This window comes from Heterodontus francisci, chromosome 12, assembly GCF_036365525.1.
Source record: "Heterodontus francisci isolate sHetFra1 chromosome 12, sHetFra1.hap1, whole genome shotgun sequence".
NCBI classification, from domain to species: Eukaryota; Metazoa; Chordata; class Chondrichthyes; order Heterodontiformes; family Heterodontidae; genus Heterodontus; species Heterodontus francisci.
In genome coordinates, this window is record NC_090382.1 from 69,360,588 (window position 1) to 69,376,281 (window position 15,694).

The 15,694-nt window shown below is 44.7% G+C and overlaps 1 long non-coding RNA gene across 4 annotated transcripts in view; it reads left to right on the forward strand.

Moving 5' to 3' along the window:
- LOC137375907 (uncharacterized) overlaps positions 1-15,433 on the forward strand; it is a 77,615-nt gene extending 62,182 nt beyond the window's left edge. For all 4 annotated transcript variants that reach the window (XR_010976090.1, XR_010976089.1, XR_010976091.1 and 1 more), the window contains one exon: positions 13,813-15,433. This is a non-coding gene — a long non-coding RNA (uncharacterized lncRNA). The remainder of the gene's footprint in view (positions 1-13,812) is intronic.
- Positions 15,434-15,694: the final 261 nt, after the last annotated feature.

Consider the following 15,694-nt stretch of genomic DNA (forward strand, 5'->3'; position numbering starts at 1 on the left):
AAGATGTGGTGGAGTAATGCAGGAGTTGCCACATGTGCCAGGTTGAGGGGAAACACCAATCTACAATGAAACCTGTACCCCTAAGTCCTGTACCAGTGTTAGAAGGACCCTCCAGCAGAGGGCTGGTGAACTGAAAGGGACCCCCGCCGAGAAAAAAAGGGGACAGGCAGACACAAGGCTGGCAAAAGGTTAGACAGGGAAGGGGATAAAGTAACCAAGAGGGTAGGTTAAAGGACGTCCGGGAGGAATCCCAGATGAAAACCCCTACTGTCCGGTCAGCCAACCCCTAAAAATGTGAAAACTTAGACCCCACATCCTCCTACATAAATGCAAACACTCGAAGCACTCCACCAGAGCTGCTAACAGCATATGCAGGAACCTGCAGAGACAAAGATAGACCTCTAGGTGGAAACCGTGAGGGTGATGCCTCACCTAGTCGAAGTGTTACAGGGGAGTGCAGTAGAGTCTGCACAAATACCTGCAGGCAGGAGTGTCCCAGAGAACAAATGGGAGATTAGCAAAGAATCCTCCCCCACTGTCAGAAAAAAAGATAATCACGCATCCCCTGAAGTCAAAAGCCTCTGCACAGTGGCGCAGTGGTTAGCACGGCAGCCTCACAGCTCCAGCGACCCGGTTTCAATTCTGGATACTGCCTGTGTGGAGTTTGCAAGTTCTCCCTGTGTCTGCGTGGGTTTTCACCGGGTGCTCCAGTTTCCTCCCACAGCCAAAGACTTGCAGGTTGATAGGTAAATTGGCCATTATAAATTGCCCCTAGCATAGGTAGGTGGTAGCGGAATGTGGGGATGTGGTAGGAATATGGGTTTAGTGTAGGATTAGTATAAATGGGTGGTTGATGGTCGGCACAGACTCGGTGGGCCAAAGGGCCTGTTTCAGTGCTGTATCTCTTAATATAAAAAAAAGATATAAGGCTCAGCAAAGCACTAAAGGAGAGTTCAGGATAGATCCACCCACTGCTGACTCTCCTGAAAAAATAAATTCCAACTCGGCTAATTAAACCTAACCATCTCAAAGACCCTAGGCAGCCATGGAAATGGGCAAACGGAAGAAAACCCTCCCCAAAAAAACCACATGTTTATTGGGATGCCAAAAAAGGGACAATTTTAATAAGTTTTAGGATTTGTGATTGACTGAGAGAAATGCATGTTTTTTTTCGGTATCTTACATTTTCTCTCAACCCTTTTAATAAAATGCACTTTTCTCAAAGTCATGTTTTATTCTGCTGGGTGAGGAGGTGTCATACAGACCCCTGCCAAAAATGAGGCGCATTAATTCTGTCATAAGAACATTGATTTGAAAACTGTTGCTGAAGTGAAGAAAGAACTTGTTTAAAAAAACATCACCAGGCCCTTGGCTGGAAAGACATTTGCATATTAACAGACAGTGCTTGGGGAGACAATAACCCACAATGGACTTTGAGCACCAGGTATTGTGTGTAAGAAGAGACATTTCAGGGTCGGCTAAGACCAGAGATTCCACTGACAGACATGGTAAGACCAGCCTGCTTGGCAACCTCGTTTTTCTGAATTGTACAAACAGTTTGAACTCAGAGACTGCAGAATGCTCCTGAACTGAAGAAGACCTCTTCTGTCTGACTCTCCATCTCTTTCTCACAGAACTCCAAATCCACTGAAGACGCATAAACCCCAAGAGAGTAATTTCTCCTACAGCGAACAAGGTTTAAGAAGAATACTGGGCCCCAACAAATAGCAAGATCTACCTACAATCAAGGACTCTACAGTGAGCTCGAAGAGCCATAACAAAAACCTTCTTCAGAGATTGCCTCAAACCTTTCCACTTTATTTTTCTTCTGCTCTTTTCTGTCTCTATCTGCATGTGTGTATCGCATATGCATGCCAGTGTGGGCGCGTCGTGTATCCGTAGGCATTAACCAAATTAGAGTTTAAGTTTAATAAATTTCAACCTTTTTTCTTTAAAGCTAAGAAAACCTGTTTGGCTAGTTTCTTATAACTGAAAGTTCGTGAACAAGGATTCACCAAGGGGGAGCTAAAAAAAAGGTGTGTTTAAAATTAAACCCTGTTACGGGAAGATCTGGTGAAGGCCGAGAGGGAACCCTCAACGCCTCTCTCACCAGGTCATAACACCCACCTACAGGAAAAATAGCCAAATTAATCACTTTATTTATCCCCAGAATAAAACAGTCCAAACCAGGTTTCTTTAAACAACAAAATTAACTATTTATTAATAAAACAAGTTTTAAATGATAATGAGATGTATCTGTATGCATGAAAAGATTTTATAACTCCCTAATCTTCCTAACGCTCATGCATACACATACATTCAATTACCAACGATTAATCAGGGAAAATGGTAATTGATTTTATGGCAGTTTCTTAGGGATAATAAAATAACTGTGTTGTATCTCCTGGTCGTATTTTCCTGGCTTGGTGAGGTATCCCAGAGTTGAATGGTTAGAAGACACTCGATGTCTCTCCAGGTGAAATTAATGAACAATGTATGATAGGTAGGCATTCAAGGTATGTTGTCTGCAGCAGGTGTCACACAAATCTTTCAGCAGCAGGTTGTAGCAACAGGGCTATTTAAATTTTAAAGTAGCAATCCAACAGTAGAAACTTTCTTGAGAATTCAGGACCTTCCAAACACACAAAAATCAACAGGACTTACTCTTATCAAAGCAGCCACCTCCAAAGAGCACAGCAATTACAGAACTCGCCGTTCAGACAGGAATTCTTGAATGAAGGCAACAGCAACCTGCCTCATCTGAAACACGGGGCTGAATTTTACCAGCCCCTTAACGCCGCGGGTCATGGCGGGGTTGCCTATAAAATGCTTGCGGGAAAGGGCTACCTCAACCCATGATGCCGAGAAGGCCCCGCCGCATATTACCAGTAGTAGTTTCGGTGACTGCAGCGTTGATAGCAACGGAGGTGCGTGAACGGGCTTACAGCTGAGAAGTCAATTTCAGCTTTCGGTGACTGCAGCGTTGATAGCAACGGAGGTGCGTGAACAGGCTTACAGCTGAGAAGTCAATTTCAGCGTAAGTTTAAAAGTGAATTCCCTTTTGTTTTCGGAGGACCAGGGGACTGCTGGGTAAGGAAAAGGGTATATATTTGTGTGGTTTCGAATCTCTTTCTTTTAGTTTCGGTGACTGCAGCGTTGATAGCAACGGAGGTGCGTGAACGGGCTTACAGCTGAGAAGTCAATTTCAGCGTAAGTTTAAAAGTGAATTCCCTTTTGTTTTCGGAGGACCAGGGGACTGCTGGGTCAGGAAAAGGGTATATATTTGTGTGGTTTCGAATCTCTTTCTTTTAGTTTCGGTGACTGCAGCGTTGATAGCAACGGAGGTGCGTGAACGGGCTTACAGCTGAGAAGTCAATTTCAGCGTAAGTTTAAAAGTGAATTCCCTTTTGTTTTCGGAGGACCAGGGGACTGCTGGGTAAGGAAAAGGGTATATATTTGTGTGGTTTCGAATCTCTTTCTTTTAGTTTCGGTGACTGCAGCGTTGATAGCAACGGAGGTGCGTGAACGGGCTTACAGCTGAGAAGTCAATTTCAGCGTAAGTTTAAAAGTGAATTCCCTTTTGTTTTCGGAGGACCAGGGGACTGCTGGGTAAGGAAAAGGGTATATATTTGTGTGGTGGCTGTACCCGAGACACTACACGTGTAGTGTCTCCCACCCACCCTCCTCCTCTAACCAAAAAAAAGGACTCTGGTGTGTTGATAAGGTAAACTTTTTATTTGGGAAGTTCTGTCCGTTGGATTGCTAACCTAACAAGTTTTGACTTTTTGTTTTTTTGGTTTTTCAGTAGATTTGTTGGGAATTTGGAATAGTGGGGAATGGAGATTAAGGCAGTTGTATGTTCCTCCTGCAGAATGTGGGAGGTAAGGGTCGCCAAGAGTGTCCCTGCTGACTGCATCTGTGGGAAGTGCACCCAACTCCAGCTCCTCGAGAACCGCGTTAGGGAACGGGAGCTGGATGAACTTCGGATCATTCGGGAGGCGGAGGAAGTTATTGAGAGGAGTTATGGGGAGGTAGTCACACCTCAGGTAAAAGAAGTAGGTAGATGGGTTACCGTCAGGGGAAGGAGAGGGAACCAGCAGGCAGTGCAGGGATCCCCTGTGGCTGTTTCCCTCAACAACAGGTATACCGTTTTGGATACTGTTGCGGGGGACGACTTACCAGGGGTAAGCAATGGGGTACAGATATCTGGCACAGAGTCTGTCCCTGTAGCTCAGAAGGGAAGGGGGAAGAGGAGCAGAATATTAGTCATTGGGGACTCCATAGTTAGGGGAACAGATAGGAGGTTCTGTGGGAACGAGAGAGACTCACGGTTGGTATGTTGCCTCCCAGGTGCCAGGGTTCGTGATGTCTCGGATCGTGTTTTTGGGATCCTTAATGGGGAGGGGGAGCAGCCCCAAGTCGTGGTCCACATAGGCACCAACGACATAGGTAGGAAGAGAGATGGGGATTTAAGACAGAAATTTAGGGAGCTAGGGTGGAAGCTTAGAGCAAGAACAAACAGAATTGTTATCTCTGGGTTGTTGCCCGTGCCACGTGATAGCGAAGCAAGGAATAGGGAGAGAGAGGAGTTGAACACGTGGCTGCAGGGATGGTGCAGGAGGGAGGGATTTGGTTTCCTGGATAATTGGGGCTCTTTCTGGGGTAGGTGGGACCTCTACAAACAGGATGGTCTTCACCTGAACCAGAGGGGTACCAATATCCTGGGGGGGAGGTTTGCTAGTGCTCTTCGGGGGGGTTTAAACTAATTCAGCAGGGGAATGGGAACTCAAATTGTAGTGCCAGTGTACAGGATGTTGAGAGTAGTGAGGTCAGGGATATGGTTACAAGGAAGCAAGAGGGCACTGGCAAGCAAGAACCTGGTTTAAAGTGTGTCTATTTCAACGCCAGGAGCATCCGGAATAAGGTGGGTGAGCTTGCAGCATGGGTTGGTACCTGGGATCTCGATGTAGTGGCCATTTCGGAGACATGGGTAGAGCAGGGGCAGGAATGGATGTTGCAGATTCCGGGATTTAGATGTTTCAGTAAGAACAGAGAAGATGGTAAAAGAGGGGGGGGTGTGGCATTGTTAATCAAGGAGAGTATTACAGCGACAGAAAGGACGTTTGAGGACTCGTCTACTGAGGTAGTATGGGCTGAGGTTAGAAACAGGAGAGGTGAGGTTACCCTGTTGGGAGTCTTTTATAGACCTCCGAATAGTTCCAGAGATGTAGAGGAAAGGATAGCGAAGATGATTCTCAACAGGGTTGAGAGTAACAGGGTAGTTGTTATGGGGGACTTTAACTTTCCAAATATCGACTGGAAATACTATAGTTCGAGTACTTTAGATGGGTCAGTTTTTGTCCAGTGTGTGCAGGAGGGTTTTCTGACACAGTATGGAGACAGGCCAACCAGGGGCGATGCCACATTGGATTTGGTACTGGGAAATGAACCTGGCCAGGTGTTAGATTTAGATGTAGGTGAGCACTTTGGTGATAGTGATCACAATTCGGTTAGGTTTACCTTAGCGATGGGCAGGGACAGGTATATACCGCAGGGCAAGAATTATAGCTGGGGGAAAGGAAATTATGATGCGATTAGGCAAGATTTAGGATGCATAGGATGGGGAAGGAAACTGCAGGGGATGGGAACAATCGAAATGTGGAGCTTATTCAAGGAGCAGCTACTGCGTGTCCTTGATAAGTATGTACCTGTGAGGCAGGGAGGAAGTTGTCGTGCGAGGGAGCCGTGGTTTACTAAAGAAGTTGAAGCGCTTGTCAAGAGGAAGAAGAAGGCTTATGTTAGGATGAGACGTGAAGGCTCAGTTAGGGCGCTTGAGAGCTACAAGCTAGCCAGGAAGGATCTAAAGGGAGAGCTAAGAAGAGCAAGGAGAGGACACGAGAAGTCATTGGTGGATCGGATCAGGGAAAACCCTAAGGCTTTCTATAGGTATATCAGGAATAAAAGAATGACTAGAGTTAGATTAGGGCCAATCAAGGATAGTAGTGGGAAGTTGTGTGTGGAATCAGAGGAGATAGGGGAAGTGTTAAATGAATATTTTGCGTCAGTATTTACAGTAGAGAAAGAAAATGTTGTTGAGAATACTGAGATTCAGGCTACAAGGCTAGATGGGATTGAGGTTCACAAGGAGGAGGTGTTAGCAATTTTGGAAAGTGTGAAAATAGATAAGTCCCCTGGGCCAGATGGGATTTATCCTAGGATTCTCTGGGAAGCTAGGGAGGAGATTGCAGAGCCTTTGTCCTTGGTCTTTATGTCGTCATTGTCGACAGGAATAGTGCCGGAAGACTGGAGGATTGCAAATGTTGTCCCCTTGTTCAAGAAGGGGAGTAGAGACAGCCCTGGTAATTATAGACCTGTGAGCCTCACTTCGGTTGTGGGTAAAATGTTGGAAAAGGTTATAAGAGACAGGATTTATAATCATCTTGAAAAGAATAAGTACATTAGAGATAGTCAGCACGGTTTTGTGACGGGTAGGTCGTGCCTCACAAACCTTATTGAGTTTTTCGAGAAGGTGACCAAACAGGTGGATGAGGGTAAAGCAGTGGATGTGGTGTATATGGATTTCAGTAAGGCGTTTGATAAGGTTCCCCACGGTAGGCTATTGCAGAAAATACGGAAGTATGGGGTTGAAGGTGATTTAGAGCTTTGGATCAGAAATTGGCTAGCTGAAAGAAGACAGAGGGTGGTGGTTGATGGCAAATGTTCATCCTGGAGTTTAGTTACTAGTGGTGTACCGCAAGGATCTGTTTTGGGGCCATTGCTGTTTGTCATTTTTATAAATGACCTGGAAGAGGGGGTAGAAGGGTGGGTTAGTAAATTTGCAGATGACACTAAGGTCGGTGGAGTTGTGGATAGTGCCGAAGGATGTTGTAGGGTACAGAGAGACATAGATAGGCTGCAGAGCTGGGCTGAGAGATGGCAAATGGAGTTTAATGCGGAAAAGTGTGAGGTGATTCACTTTGGAAGGAGTAACAGGAATGCAGAGTACTGGGCTAATGGGAAGATTCTTGTTAGTGTAGATGAGCAGAGAGATCTTGGTGTCCAGGTGCATAAATCCCTGAAGGTTGCTAACCAGGTTAATAGGGCTGTCAAGAAGGCATATGGTGTGTTAGCTTTTATTAGTAGGGGGGTCGAGTTTCGGAGCCACGAGGTCATGCTGCAGCTGTACAAGACTCTGGTGAGACCGCACCTGGAGTATTGCGTGCAGTTCTGGTCACCGCATTATAGAAAGGATGTGGAAGCTATGGAAAGGGTGCAGAGGAGATTTACTAGGATGTTGCCTGGTATGGAGGGAAGGTCTTACGAGGAAAGGCTGAGGGACTTGAGGTTGTTTTCGTTGGAGAGAAGGAGGAGGAGAGGTGACTTAATAGAGACATATAAGATAATCAGAGGGTTAGATAGGGTGGATAGTGAGCGTCTTTTTCCTCGGATGGTGATGGCAAACACGAGGGGACATAGCTTCAAGTTGAGGGGTGATAGATATAGGACAGATGTGAGAGGTAGTTTCTTTACTCAGAGAGTAGTAAGGGCGTGGAATGCCCTGCCTGCAGCAGTAGTAGATTCGCCAACTTTAAGGGCATTTAAGTGGACATTGGATAGACACATGGATGAAAATGGAATAGTGTAGGTCAGATGGTTTCACAGCTCGGCGCAACATCGAGGGCCGAAGGGCCTGTACTGCGCTGTAATATTCTAATTCTAATTCTAGTGGGACCTTGGGGCGGTCCCCCCGCTGCTTGGCAGTGGCACCCCCAATTACCATATGTAAAGCGCTACTTACCTCTCCTGATTAAGCATCCCACCGCCAGTTGCTCCACACTTCCGCAATTTACATTGAATGGGTGTCCATCATGTGCCGTCTCATTCACGAACATAAAAGCCGACAGGCCATCAGAAGCAGTGCATGTAAGTCCGGATATACCGGGGTCTCAACTCTGTATACTGGAAGGGAGGTGGGAAGGAGGATGGGATTACAGGGGTCTCAACTCTGCATACTGGAAGGGAGCTGGGGGGGGATGGGATTACAGGGGCCTTAACTACACTGGAAGGGGGAATCGGTTTACAGGGGGCACAAGTCTGAAGATGTGTAGGGAGCTCCTGCGACTTTACCCTCCTTAAAGGTTGTCAGCTCTGTGCCATTGATTGCCTCTGTCAGTGAAGGAGCAATGGCACTTGAGTCACCCTGTGTGTGGGGAGAGTGCCAGAAATGGTAGACGTGTGAAGCTTATATGTCTTGTGGGCCAATCGATACAGCTTGTACAATCTTTACATGGGCATGCGCTGCCACTCTTAGTGGGAGCTAAGACAGGCAATGCCATGCCACATAACTGCTGCATGAAAGCACCCGATGTACCAGTCAACATCAATCTCTGCCCTGTTAGGTATCTTCAAAGAAGTGAAAGAACTGAGTTTATTTGCAACCTTGTGATGGAGATGTTCTAACCAATATGCATTTCCCGTTTCCCGTGAGGATCCATATGCGCCGCAGGCAAAACCAACAGGCAGTTGCAGCACACATAGAGGACCTCGGTCTTGAGCAGCAATACCCAAGGAGAGCTCACCACTAAAGATCGCCGCGCATCTACAGGGCCCGCATGACATACCTGCAGATGTCAGAGCGCCATTATCAGAGGCGACTGATGATGTTGAGAGAGGCGGTAACACAGCTCTGTGCCCTGCTGAATGATGGCCTGCCGCCCAGGGGCTATGAGGGACATCCTATGCCTGTGGCCCTCAAAGTGACAGCTCTCAATTTTTACCCCTCTGCATCATTTCAGGGGCCCACCTGAGACCTTTGTGGGGTCATACAGTCAGCAGAGCATTGCTGCATCAGGGAAGTCACCGATGCCCTGTTCCAGAGGGCTGGTGACTATATCCACTTCACGACAGACTCTGAAAGCCAGGCCCAGAAGGCCATCGGTTTTGACTTCATCGCAGGATTCCCACAGGTGCAAGGGGTCATAAATTGCACCCATGTGACCATCAAGGCTGCCACCAGGCGACCAGCTGAATACGTAAACCGTAAGGGCTTCCACTCAATCAACGTGCAGCTCATATGTGATCACCGGAAACGATTCTTGCAAATCTGTGTCCACTTTCCAGGCAGCAACCTGATGCCTTCATCCTGCGCTAGTCCCAGCTGCCATTACTGTTCACTGAAATGGCTCAGATGGAGGGGTGGCTTCTTGGAGACAAGAGCTACCCCTTGCAGACATGGCTTCTGACACCAGTGAGACTCCACCAGTGCTGCAGAGGAGAGATACAACGCCAGCCACGGAGCTACAAGAGCCACCATTGAGCAGGCTATTGGCATGCTGAAAATTCCGCTGTCTGGATAGATCAGGTGGTGCCCTGCAGTACAAGCCGGAAAGGGTAGCTCGCATCGTTGCTGTCTGCTGTGCTCTGCACAACTAAATATTCAATAGGGGGGAGGCCTTGCAGGATGAGGAGTGACATGAGCAGGATTCATCCTCAGATGATGAGGACGCTGAGGACATACAGCTAAAAGGCACATGGGAGGACAGAGAGCTTCCAGGCGCCACATACAGGGCGAGCAGCGAGCTAAGGATGCATGGCAGCGCCTCATTGATCAAAGGGTCTCCACGCCATAGGAACCACCGTGGGCTCTGCCAGCCACACAGCACCCTCGTTCACCTGTTGTGCAGCAGTCTGCATCTGCAAATATTTGCATCCACCATTACTGGCAGCAGCAGACTGAGCCATTGTCCGTGGAGATGCACGAGTGATACTGGCATGGCAATGATGTTATTCCAGACATTGGCAGTTATAAAAGACCAATGATGTAATAGCAGGAGCCACAATCGGTACTTGCTGGCACACTTCATCACATAGTAAAACCAATGCCCATGTTAGTGAAGAAGATTTTGATTTCAGCCTTTCTATATTGTTATGTCACCCATGCAGGCAACATTTGTGCCATGGTGCTTTTTGGAAATGCATGCAGATGCTCCTACATGGTGCCATTTCTGCGCTAGCAGCTGTAGGAAGACTGCTGATATGATTGCCCTTTGGCTGTGGATGATTTTGGCAGTCGTACCTTGTGCGCACAAGGCCGAGAGGGCCTCAGTTGGCTGGGGGAGTGATCGTTCATCCTCTTCCAGCATTGGACCCTTTGACCCTGGATGGCCCCATGGCTACTCACCTCCTCTGCCGTCTCCAGCCAGGCTGCCTTGATCAGGCAGGAGAGCGTCTTCTTACCATCGCTGGGGAAAAGGACCTCCTGCCTTGCCCGCACAGCCTGGGGTAGAGTGACCAGGGAGGCTTCGAGAACTATAGGGCCACCCTGGAGCACCCCTCTACCATTTTCAGGTTTTGCTCTGGTCCTTTAAATGCAAAGGTGATTCCACAGTGAAACTTCGCTAACTTCTGGCTGCAAGGTTTTTCTTGCATATGTTTGAAAACCAGTGCAGGACCAGTGAGGAAATCTGTGCTGTTCTCCTGGTTTTTCATCTATGACAGATTGATACAAGTTCACGTACACTTTGCTACTGCAGCAGCTGATCATAATAATTGATGTAATATTTCTAGTTGGCAATGTAGCTAGAATAGGAACATATTTTCCTGATTCTTTAAAAAAATTCTTTTAGTCGCAATTACATGTCTTTTCACATAGCAGTTAGCAGAGAAATGAATACAGATTCCAAATGCATATTAGTATGCGGTTTTTCACAATCAGATGATTAGAAGCCCAGAGTATGTAGATATTCTTCAATTATGCTTTTATTTCTGTTGTGTATTTGCCTTTTATGATACATTGCAGTCTCACATCCTGGTATGTGCAAAATTAAGATTATTCACCCAAGAAGGAATGTTACACTTGAGTGGAAGAAGAGGATCGCAACTTCACAGGACACTGGGACACAGCAGGGTAAGTATGTGGCAGCAAAGCAGAAAGTGCTGGGGAAACTCAGCAGGTCTGGCAGCATCTGTGGACAGAGAAGCAGAGTTAACTTTCAGGTCCGTGACAGTTCACAGACCTGAAAGTTAGCTCTGCTTTCTCCATAGATGCTGCCTGACCAGCTGAGTTTCTCCAGCATTTTCTGCTTTGCTGTCACATTGACAGCGGTCCCACTCTTCAGTTGTGAGGTAAGTATTTCTTTGGCAGCTGCCAGGAAGAAGCTGCTGGGGCGCTTTAAATTGGGCCCCAGCACCTGCCACACAGCTGACAAAAGGTCCTGCCACTCCCCCCATAATATGGCACTTTGCAGTGATGCTAAGGAGCCCATGCATAGAATATCGTGGGGGCTCGGTGGTGGCGGATCAGTGCGGGCAGGCTGACGACTTCAAAGCACGCTGCCGGAATGTGCGACGCACTAATACAATTCAGCCCAGGCTTGCTTTCTCCAAAAGAGCGTTTCTCCACAGAGTGTAGCAATCCCCCTTTTCTCTGGTTGGTACAGAGAATCATTTCTTTGATACAGGACTTATTTTTCAAGAGAGTTTTCTGGACTGTATTCCTGGCCAGTTTCCAGCAGTAACTCTTTCGACTGCTCACAGCCTCCTGGTTTCTTTTCACTCTGTCCTGTTTCACTGCAGAACTGAAACTAACAGTTATTCCACAAGAATCATAAGACCGTCATAAAACCATCAGGTTGCTTGGATACAAATTGCCCTGCAGCCTAGACTCTTCAAACACCAAACCTGTGCAGTTATTGTCCACAGAATTTTTCCAGTCTTAAAGGCACACAGACCTCCTAGTTTTTTTTAAATAAACAAAGGTGCTGATGACAATATCCAGAGCGTACAAGTCTAAGGAGGTGATGCTTTATAAAGTGTTGATGAAACCACTTGTGGAGTATCAAGGCTATGTTTAGTTATCATATATTTACAAAAATGTAGAGCATTTTTAAAAAGTTCAAAAGAAGAGTAACAAGTACACATCAGGCTTAACTTAACAAGCTATAAAAAGAGGTGATTAGAGTTAACATTTAAATCCGTTCTGCTTGGGTGAAAAGAATCTTGAAAGAATCTTGCTTCAGATGATACCTTTCTAACTTGTGCAGAGTGACATGGTAGATGTGGATATGTTCTTTAAGTTGTTAATTTACCACTTATGTTTCCTAGTTTTACATAAAAGGGTAACCAATTCACTCTTAAATTTAATTTTATTTCACCATAAGTTATTAATGGCAATAGGAAACAGACGCTGACCAAAGGCATGCTGCATTTCAGCCATTATAATATGAGTGAATATCCTAAGTAAGGATCAGTCACAGGAAATAGTATGTTTCTTAGTTGTTTTTGTTGTAACTGGGTTAACAGTTTTGATGTAACAGTTGGGCCTGAGATATCTTTGTCAGAGTATCAGTCATGGTAAATAAACTGAATAGCAGGCTTTGCAGAATTACCTATTAAAAGTAAAGATATTACTTTTATACTTTGGGTGTTACAAATATTATAAAAGTGTTGATAAATTGTGAGAACAGGAAATAGGAGTGCCAAACAAGAGGTCTCAGAATATATATAATGGCTATAGTTAAAATTAATCTTTAAGATTCAGTACATATAGGGAAAAGATTATCTGTATGTGCAACATAAAGTTAAATACAAACTTGATTTTTTTTAAAAAAGCAACGTATAATTGAGTAATTTAGTGAGGGCAAAATAGATTTCAAACATCTCAATACTTTCAGTATTCACTGCAAATACTTTGATGAAAGATTAATTTACAAATGCAAAAACAATTTTCTGTTTATAATGTACATATTTTATGAAATTTTACTAAACTGATGTACTTTAAGGCTCTGAGAGTGGTATGTGTGAAGCTGCATATGTGTGCATCTGGAATGTCTATTGACTGAGTACATTGGTGTTCTCATGTCCTGCTACTTCTGTTTGTTCAGGATCACTGTTGGAGACTACAGGACAGGAACTTTGACACACAGAGGACTTTTCATCTCTTTTTATTTGTATTTAAATGTTTTCTGTGTTTGATTGAAATTGCTACCTTGAATTTCCTGAAGGAGTGTACTTGTATAAAGATTATTAAACGTCAGTTATTTCTGACGTCCAGAAATAGTCATCTTTGGATCTAGAACCTTCAAACTAAGAAGTGATTTTTCTTCAGATTGTGGAGAAAGGATAGGTAGCATGTTCTCTGAAATACGTGGTAAAATCAGATTCCTTTTTATATTTTAAGATTTTATCAGGTTATGTTATAGTATGAAATTCTTGTCTAACGTTGCTCATCACAGCAAGGAAGTGTCCTTTGTCCTTAACAGTTTTTTTTAATATCAAGCTATGTATTATATTTGTATATATTTAAGACTTGTACCTTTCAACCTCTCACGATTTCAGATATTTGAAAGAGCCATTCAGGATTTATCTGTTTTGATCCTAAAATTACAATTGTATTTCAGAAAACTAAAATAACATTTAAAACCTTAAAAATCCATGTCTTAACAGTAACAAATGAAAATATTGAATGCTATTCATTTGAAATAAACTGAATCAGTTAGTTTCCTGAACTACAGGAGATGCCTTCTGTTACGACCAACCACTCAAGACAAGGTCCCCAATCAAAATGTACGATTCTGAATGTGGTAGGAGAAATGCACTGTTGATTCAGTCCCACCCCTCCACAGATCCCCTAACATATTATTTTACACTTTCCAAATTACAGAGAACCACAACCATCTATTAAACCCAAATGAGGCAAACCAAACCAGGTGTCTTTAGATCAACAAATTAACTGTTTGATTAGAAAAATGGAATTCTTAAAAACTATTAAGATATAGACAACATTTAAAATAGAAAATATTTGTGTCCTTGCAGATTTATGCTCCTGCCGAAGTGAAATCTTCCAATGTGGAACAGTCCAAGGTTGCTTGAGGTCCTCACAGCTGTCCGATGGGGGAAAAAAAGTACTTCAACAGTAGAACAGTCCGTAGTCCAGTTCATCCGTTGAAGTGTTGCTTTTCGTCTCCAGCGATGAATTCAGCAATTGACAACTTGCAAACTCTTTTTTAATGAATCAATTTGACTTTAGAATTTTTTAGTGATAAAAGATTGTCACAGTCTAACTTCCCTTCCTTCAGTTTAAATTATCAGTGATCTCTGTTCCATTCATGCTGGTCCAGCAGTCTGTCTGTATTTCTGTTAACTGTGTCTCAAAAACCAATTTTTCAGCTAGTTTCAAATGTCAAGCGGCAACATTGTATCCCGTGTCCTTGGTCCTGAGTGACTGTATCCTACGGCAATGAGAATGCATTCTTTGACTCAGTCCCTGGAGCTTGTTACCTTAAAATAGTACTGATCCTGTTACAGCCTTAAAGGCACACTGCATACTTCCCGGGGGGAAAATAACTACAGAATCATAATACTTCGGCTAGAAGTACTAATTCCCTGAGAAGCACTCCTCAGCTGAATCTCTGGCTTAGAAGTACAGAAACACCTCTCTGTTCCTGTTCAAAAGAACAATACTTTAATCATGACACATCAGGGAGGGGGAAAGTTAACTGGACATTTTGTACCAGGAAACCATCACACCCCTTAGAATAGGGTCTTTTGATTTGGTCAGTGGTCAGGGACAGGAGAGTGTGGCTGTAGCTGAGGCAGGTAAGGGGACCCAGAGGGCAGGAGTGCAGGAGTCTCAGCCTTTGCGATTGTCCAACAGGTTTGAGGTTATTTCAGCTTGTTTGGATGAGAGTGGGGACTGCAAGGTGGATGATCAACCTGACCATGGCACCAGGGTACAGGAAGCCATTCAAGTGGAGGGAGAAAAAAGGAATGTAGTGGTAGTAGGGGGCAGTATAGTTCAGGGGATTGACATTGTTTTCTGCAGCAAAGAGTGAGAGCCCAGAGACGGCTGTGTGGCCTGCCTGGTGCCAGGGTTCGGGGCATCTGCTCAGGGCTGAAGAGGAACTTACTGTGGGAGGGGGAGGATCCAGTCGTCATGGTCCATGTAGGTACCAATGACATAGAAAGGACATATTCACTATGAGGAACTAGGTGCCAAATTATGAAACAGAACCCCAAAGGTAAGCTCTGTATTATTACCTGAGCCATGTGCAAATTGGCATAGGGCAAATAAGATTAGAGATATTAATGCGTGGCTCAAAAACTGGGGTGGTAGAAGTGGGTTCTGGTTCGTGGGGCACTGGCACCAATACTGGGGAAAGTGGTGGCTGTACCATTGGGATGGTCTACACCTGAACTGTGCTGGGGCCGGTGTTCTAGTGAGCCACATAACTTGGGAAGTAGAGAGGGTTTTAAACTGAATAGTGGGGGCAAGGAATCAAATTTGGGAAGATATGGTAAATCAAGGAGTAGAAACAAGGCAAGAGAGAAAGGTATTCACATGGGAAATTATAAACAGACTGTGACAAGAAGGGACAGCGTGTACAAATCTAAGAGTAAATCAACAGCTAAGGCTAGAGGTTACAAAAATAATAAAAGGACAAAACTAAAGGCTCTGTATCTGAATGCACACAGCATTTGAAACAAAACAGATGAACTGAGAGCGCAAATAGAAATAAATAAGTACGATCTGATAGCCATTACAGAGATATGGCTGCAGGATGACATAGATTGGGACTTGAATATTGAAGGGTACATGGCATTTAGGAAGGACAGGAACCTCGGAAAAGGTGGAGGGGTAGCTCTCTTAATTAATGATGGTATTAGTGCAATAGAGAGGGATGACTTAAGTTCAGGA